Consider the following 8,597-nt stretch of genomic DNA (forward strand, 5'->3'; position numbering starts at 1 on the left):
GATTATCTTCTCTAAGTTATTTGTTTTTGCTTCACTCATTGTTTCTTCCAACTGGGTTAGATCTCCTTTTCTGTCTTGTTGGCTTACTTTAAACTCTATATATGCAAGGTATTTCTGGTGAGACTCTTCTGTAACTTTCAAATATTTGATTTCTTTTGTTTCATTTCTGAATGTTTTCCTTACTTTAGTGTTCATTTTGAATTGGACCTTTATGAGGTGATGGTCTGATAGATCTATTCATATTTTCCCTCGTCTATCTCCATACATTCATATTTTTTTATACATATTTTGGTTGACTAGGGCAAAGTCTATAGCACTGTTCTGATCTCCTCTACTCCAGGTTATCTCTTCTTTGCAGCTGGGATCTCCATTTAATAGCGTTAGGTCATATTTTCCATTAGGTCCATAACATATTTTCCATTTGATCAAGTTCTTGTGTCCCTATGAAACCTAAGTGCCCATTGAAATCCCCAAGGACTATCATAGGCAGGCCTGTGGATTTTTCTATGGCTACATGTAAGGCACTTATTATTTGTTTATTTCTTTCTTATCACTAGTTGACATGTAGACCAGAATTATGTTGAATATTGTTGTTCTATAGTTAATCCTTTACTATTAGAATGTCTTTGTGTTCTGACTTTTCTTTTTCTATCTGGATCTCTCCTTTGGTTCTATACATTATTAGTAGGCCTCCTCCTTTGGTGTCGTCTTCATCTCTCATTGAGTCTACCACTTTGATGCTTGTTGGGAATAGTAATTTTTGCTGTTTAAGGTGTGTTTCTGTGATGCACATAATTGTGTTTTCTTTTGTTATTTCCACAAGCTCGATTATTTTTGCTTTTGTCAGTCCTTGGGTGTTTATAAGCTTTATTTCAAGATTTCTTGATATATCTTCTGTCTTGCTCACTAATTTTCACTTTCTCTATTTACAAAATTGCTTTCTACCGTCAAACCATTTATCTATCTTTTGCAAACCACTTTTTTCTTCTAGGTCTAATAGTAAGATTGTTACTGAAGTTACTTTCCTTCACCTACCTGCCCTAAACTAATTTCCATTCTTCTACTTCCTTCCTCAGAGCTCTTAACATTACTACTATATATTCTATTTTCTCCTAAATCTAATTTATTTACACTCATAAAAAAATTATTACTCCCTATCTCTAAATTATTTACAATTCTATCTACTTTACATTTTCCTACCTCTAACTCATTTACACTTCAACAATTCTTTGTTTCTACTATATTCCCCTGGATTTCCTTTTTAGAGCATTCTAGTCGTCTGAAAGTTTTCTCTTCTCTTCGGCTCTTCCTTACTTATGAACCATCCTTCCTCTTTGTTATCCTGCTTTTTCTTTAATTCAGATCTTAATATGCTATCTTTTCTCTTTCTTTAGCAGTCATGTCTGGAACTATAGATATTTTTTTGTTTTTTTTGTATATCCTTCTTTGCATTCCTTAGCAGTCTGGCACTTTTTAATATGTTCCACTTTTCCCTCTCATGGCTGAGCTTCACTAGAAGTGGTCTGGGCCTTGATCTGCCTATCGCCTCATTGTGTTTTGACCCTTATTGCAGTCGTGGCCTACCTAACCTTACTATATCTTTAATATTCCATTCATCTTTATTAAGGTTAAGTTCTTTTGTGGAATATTTCGTTGCACCTCTCTTCATCTAGTTTCAAGTTCTCTGTTTCCTCTACTGCTATATGCTCTGGCAGGTTGAATATGATTAGGTTTTCCTTCCTTCTGTCTTTGTCCTGGGCCTCTCTTATTTCTTCCTGATTTGTTTGCCCTTATTCTACTGCTGCTGAGGATCTCTTCCTTTATGTCTTTTGCTAGGTTTCTTTAATGTCCTTAATCTCATCCTTTATGTCTTTGACTAGGGACTCTTTAATGTCCTTAAAGTCCTTAAGGGTTATTTCTATTTGCAGAAGTCTACCTTTAAGCGTCTGGTTCTCTCCCTGAGTTCTTTGATCTCTGTATCCTTCTGGTCCTGGCACTTACTACAATCTGCACAATACCATTTATTACATCTACAGCTCTCTGAATCCCAGCATACTGATCATTAGTGATATTGGTGCAATTCGTATGAAACCATTCCCTACATTTGTCGCATTCTAACGCCTTTTGTTGCCTACCTACTTCCCTTCTACACTGTGGGAGGCCCACGTGTCCCCCCTGAATTTTTGGTGAGGTCTAGCACGGTTATCAACTCCACCTACGCTATCTCGGTTACTCCTAGATCCTGCCATTTCTTATATATGCCCTAGATATGCAAAAAAATGTAAACCAATGTTGCAATACTTGCTTTGTTCGTTCCCTTTACCTCCTCTTGCTTCCTCCCAATGAATACCATCAATATTATTCTTTGGAGCTTGAATGACAAGATTCAATGGTCCTTTTGGTGGGCTTGTTTCATAAGAATAGGGTTCTTCATCTTCTGAAGAAGAAGAAGAAGAAGAAGAAGAGAAGAAGAAGAAGAAGAAGAAGAAGAAGAAGAAGGATATGGGATATGCCAGTGGAAATTGTACCCATAATGGCATAATCATAGGAACACTAGGCACGATCCCAAGATCCATGAAAATTACTACTACTACTACTACTAATAATATAATAATAAATAATAATAATAATAATGACAATCAAAAGCCACAGTAGTGTTAAAATATATTATTGTACAATGGTAAAAAATACAAGGAGAGACTTTCGGATACTGCTCCGTATCCCTCTTCAGTCCTACTGACGGTCAAACAATGGAGGGAGCGTTACAACAGTGAAAAAAAAAAAAATATATATAACAACTGGTTTAAGGCGGATGGATTTAAGTGTTGGTTAGGTTATCCCCATTTGGTTGTTTCTGTTGGCGAGACGGCTGGAGCGGCGAAGTGGTCGTTCAGGTGATTCCAGCTCAGCAGACACTCCATCGGTGCCATGACTTGAAGCTGTAGTAACCTCAGTCATCTGGGATAAAAGAGAAGTGTGAGCAACATCAGGGGTCTCACAATCACCGGACATATGAGTCCTAAAATCGTTGACAAAGTGGTCAATTATTAAAGAATTGGTAAAACTATCTTCATCAGTGAAGGTTTTGTTCCCTTCAAAAGCACACCCCTCTCTAATAGCAGCTCCTTCCACTAGGCGACGAACACCAACATCCCCACTCTTAAAAATGACAGAGGCACCATTCCAATTGATGTTGTGTCCTGGAACGAATGAATGTGAAACAAGGGCATTATTCATTGCATGGAGTTCATAGGCCCTACGATGTTCAGAAAGTCTTACATCCAAACCCCGCCCACTTTCTCCAAAGTATTTCTGAGGGCAATTGGCACAGGGAATTTGATAAACACCGGATGTTTTCCTAATATCATTGTTGTTATTATTGCACACTAACCGATTTCTGATAGTATTTTTAAAATTGAAAGCAATTTGAATTTCTTTTTGCTTACTATTTGCAAGATAGCAGGTATTTTCCAGTTTCGGATTGTAAGCTATGGATAAATACTTCTTATTTTTGACCACATTAGGATTACCTGCTGCACTCATACCGTAATATATTCGTTTTGCTTTAGAGACAGCTCTTTCTATAATGTGAGTGGGATATTTCAGACCCTTAAAAACATTGAAGATATGCTGAAGCTCAAGTTCTAAAAGTTCGATATCACAAATACGAAGGGCTCTAAGACAAAAGTTGACAATGATATTCGCTTTTACCCTCAACGAATGAAAGGAATAGAAATCAATGTAACCCCCGGCATTAGTACTTTTACGAAACACCGAAAATTTAAACCTGTTACTTACGTTATCTCTAATAACCAAAACATCCAAAAATGCAAGCTTATTATCTTCCTCCAGTTCAACAGTGAATTTAATTGAGGGTACAATGCTATTGGCACGGTCAACTAGCTGTTGTAGCTCTGCGTCGTCTCCTTTGAAAAGAATAAAAATATCATCAACAAATCTGAAATTCAAATTGCTTTCAATTTTAAAAATACTATCAGAAATCGGTTAGTGTGCAATAATAACAACAATGATATTAGGAAAACACCCGGTGTTTATCAAATTCCCTGTGCCAATTGCCCTCAGAAATACTTTGGAGAAAGTGGGCGGGGTTTGGATGTAAGACTTTCTGAACATCGTAGGGCCTATGAACTCCATGCAATGAATAATGCCCTTGTTTCACATTCATTCGTTCCAGGACACAACATCAATTGGAATGGTGCCTCTGTCATTTTTAAGAGTGGGGATGTTGGTGTTCGTCGCCTAGTGGAAGGAGCTGCTATTAGAAAGGGGTGTGCTTTTGAAGGGCAGGGCCCGTGAGAGGGGGGTGAAGCTGGTTTCTTTACACCAGGGCCCGGTCTCAAAGGGGGCCAGTCACCCGACCAGGAGGGAAAAAAAAATGGGAGAGCAAATGGAGAGAGAGAGAGAGAGAGAGAGATAGAGAGAATACTAATATGCAAAACACACCATAAACATATGTATATATATAATAGAAGTTTATACAGTTTATCAGTAAAATAATAGTTGTTAAAAAACTTTTTCTAAATAATCTTAAGCCTGGAGTGACACCACGTAATTACGTAAATGAATGCAGCTCAGCTGTGTTGGAATATAAGCGATGTCAACTCTCCGTCTCTCCGTCTCGCTCAGTCACCATCATTCTGATTGCCTGGCAAGATGTACATCGTCTTTCTCATTCCTTGGCAAACATTTCAGTAAGTTACAGAACTTACAGCAGTGGTTCCCAACCATGGGGGAAATGGTATGGACCGTATAGTGTTATGTGCATTGTTTATTTACACCAGTTTGTTTATGATAGTTTATCCATATTTTCCTTTAAAATATATGCAGTCACACCTGGTTGTTGTTTTTCATAATTTTCTTGGGGGAGGGGAGGGGGAGGCTTACATCGCATGGTTCTTATATACCCTTTAGCTGGATAATGCCTAAATAGGCGGTTACTTATACCTACAGGTCTATAGCTTATAGGCTTGCCGCTTGCTTTGCTCACCAAATAGGCTGCTTCAAAGAAAAAATTACAAAGTCGATTTTTGAGTCCAAGTCCATCCCTGTTAAATTAAATGAATTGTTCAATAACAACATGTACATTTTTTAAACAAATTGACCAAAAACTGTTGAGTTATGCACCATGTAATGGTGTAAGTGTCATAATGTCATTATCACCATTGTGCTTTAGCCTTTAGGGTAAAGTTTTTTTTGTTTTCCTCTTCTTTCAGACTGCATAATGTATTCTCACAAATCAGGTGCACAGAAGCGGAAAGAAAAACAGGCTAGGGAAGAGGCTGTTTCAAAGTGTGCAAGAACATTATTTGAAGTGGGTGTTAAGAAAATAGACATAATAGACACTAATGTAGAAGAACAGAATATCTTGCCCTCATCCTCAGAGTCAGACCCCTCAACTTCACAGTCACTAGTCCAGGATGCCCAACAGGAAGCCGAATCCGATGTAATAAATGCAGAACCCAAAGACACTGAACAACAAAGAGATATAGGTTTGATCCCTGATAGGCCATCTCGAGTGCAGATTGAAGATTTTGTTAGACAGGGCCCTCAGCCAATACCAAGTCAAATTGCTTCAGATGATAAGGGTAACAGTTTCCTTATACAGTTTTGAAAGTTCAGAGACCAAATGGTGAAACTGGAAAACGAGATTGGCTAGTGTATAGTCAGCGTAAAAGAGCACTTTTTTGTTTTCCTTGTCGACTGTTTATTGCATGGATGTACCCAACACCAAGCCAAAAAACACCTTCAAATTTTGCTTCATGTGGCATTGGAAAACAATCGTCATGGAAAAAACTTTATAACCGCATTCCAGAAAACATGGAGCATAACAAACTACCACCAAAACAGTGTTATTTCTAGACTGGCGTCAGTTAGAAGCACGTTTGAAAGAGGAATCTGGAATTGATGATCAGTTACAGAGATCAATTCAGTCTGAGAAAAGTAAATGGAAGCTAATTCTAAACGAATCTTGGATGTTGTACTGACTTTAGGAGAGCGAGGCCTTTCATTTCAAGGAGAGTCTAGCATGATAGGTGATACAAATAATGGACATTTTCTTTTCTTGGTATAATTGAGCTGCTTTCTCGTTATGATCCCATTCTTCAAGATCATGTATCTAAAGTGAGTGAGAGAAGCTCAGAAGGATGGGAAGCGTCTTCAGGCTCATTATCTTTCCTATTCGTCACAAAATGAATTCATTCCATTATGTGCCGAAAAAGGTTAAAGACTGTATTCCTTAATGAGCGTGATCAGGCCAAATATTATTCAATAATGGTTGATGCTACCCCGGATATGTCACATACTGAACAAAGTACATTCATCCTGAGATACCTAACTTGTGATGAATGTGTAAAATACCTGATACAAGAGAGATTTCTTTCATTTATTGATGACAGTAAGAAGACAGGGGCAGACATTTCAGAGGTGATATTAAAATTTCTTAGTGATTCTCATATTCCTTTTGAAGATTGCAGAGGTCAGGGATACGACAATGGTAGTAATATGTCAGGTGAGTACAATGGAGTCCAGAGCCATCTTAAAAGAAATAATCCTCTCTGCTTGTTCTCACCTTGTGGCTGTCATTCCTTAAACTTGTGTGGTTTCTGATGCTGCTGCTTGTTTGCAAAGAGGTAGTAACATTTTTTGGGATGGTACAGACAGTATATAATATTTGCTCGAGCAGTCCCAAACGCTGGGAGATACTTAAGAGTCACATTGCGGCATCTCTTCACGGTTTATCTGGAACTCGGTGGACAGATAGAGTAGCTAAGGTTAGTGTTTGTCAGGCCCTTTGCACAACATTTACCTGGTATTCTCGCTTCACTTAAAGAAATATCCCAACTGAAGAGTTTAACAGCTAAAACTAAAAAAGTAGATGTGGCAGCCGCTATTAAGTATGTGTCTTCTTTTGAATGTATTTTGATGGCTGCTTTTTGGTTCAAGTTATTGAATTCAATAGATCAGAGAAATCAGGTGATTCAAGCTCAGTCTTCTACTGTAGATATTGAAGTAAAAAACATAGAGGACTTGGAAACTGAATTGCAGTCTCTCAAAAAGAAGTGGCATTAATTTATGATGAAGCCAAAGTTGTTGCAGTTGCCATGAACATTGACCCAGTATTTCGAGTCACTCGGAAAGGAAAAGAAAAATCCTTTTTGATGACTCCGACTCTGATGATGATAAGGTATCAGGTGCAGATTCACTTATACAGACAGACGAACATAGGTTTAAGAAAGAAGTGTTTTTTAAGGCTATTGACACAGTATGTGAGAGACTAAACAAGCGTTACCAGGCCATCTTCCAGATTAACAAACTATTTGGGTTTCTGTGGTCATATCTTGATATGACTGATGAAGTGATAGTAAATGATTCTAAAAACTTTAGCACTGAGTATAGCAAAGACATCTCTAGTGACAAGCTAACTGAGGAAATTCTGTACCTTAAGAATATACATAAAGCCAATTTAGACGACAACTCTCTCTCTCCACTTCTGCTTCTTAATAAGATCACAAATTAAAAACTACAAGATTTGTTTTCCAAATATATGCACAGCCTTGAGAATTTTCTTGACATTGCCAGTCACAGTTGCCTCTGCAGAAAGATCCTTTAGCAAATTAAAGTTGATTAAGAATCACTTAAGAAGCACAATGGGACAAGAGAGATTATCATCACTAAGTCTTTTAAGCATTGAAAGTGATTTGGCACGAAAGATTGATTTTGATGATTTAATTGAGTGTTTTGCTGCTAGAAAAGCAAAGGAAAGGAGTATGTCTTTAATAATTATACATGTATACTTGTATGAAACAGTCACATTTATGATTTATTTAATATAGGGAAATTTGAATTTCAAATTCATCAAAACTTTATTATGCATGATAATTATACACAACATGCAACAGGCCAACAGTGACTTACTGCACAATGCCACTTTAATGAGTTTCATGAGTAAGTTTTGTTTATCTCATTATACGTAATGTAATAACAAAATAAATTGTTTAACAGCAAGTCATAAATAAAAGCTCCAATACGGCAAGATGAACAGAATTTACCATCCTACCAGTGAACATTTATGGCTTTAAATTGGCTCTTAAAATTGGTCAAATTCTAAAATCCTGACCCCCCAGCAGCTGGATGGGCTCACTTCGCTCGCCAAATGGTAGGGGCCAATGACACTCACAGTACCAGGCCCAGTGATGGCTCTCCCGGCTGGCCCTGTTGAAGGGAACAAAACCTTCACTGATGAAGATAGTTTTACCAATTCTTTAATAATTGACCACTTTGTCATATGTCCGGTGATTGTGAGACCCCTGATGTTGCTCCCACCTCTCTTTTATCCCAGATGACTGAGGTTACTACAGCTTCAAGTCATGGCACCGATGGAGTGTCTGCTCAGCTGGAATCACCTGAACGACCACTTCGCCGTTCCAGCCGTCTCGCCAACAGAAACAACCGAATGGGGATTACCTGACCAACACTTAGATCCATCCGCCTTGAACCAGTTGTTATATATATTTTTTTTTTTTTTCACTGTTGTAACGCTCCCTCCATTGTTTGACCGTCAGTAGGACTGAAGAGGG

Source organism: Macrobrachium nipponense, chromosome 42 (assembly GCF_015104395.2).
Source record: "Macrobrachium nipponense isolate FS-2020 chromosome 42, ASM1510439v2, whole genome shotgun sequence".
Lineage (NCBI taxonomy): Eukaryota > Metazoa > Arthropoda > Malacostraca > Decapoda > Palaemonidae > Macrobrachium > Macrobrachium nipponense.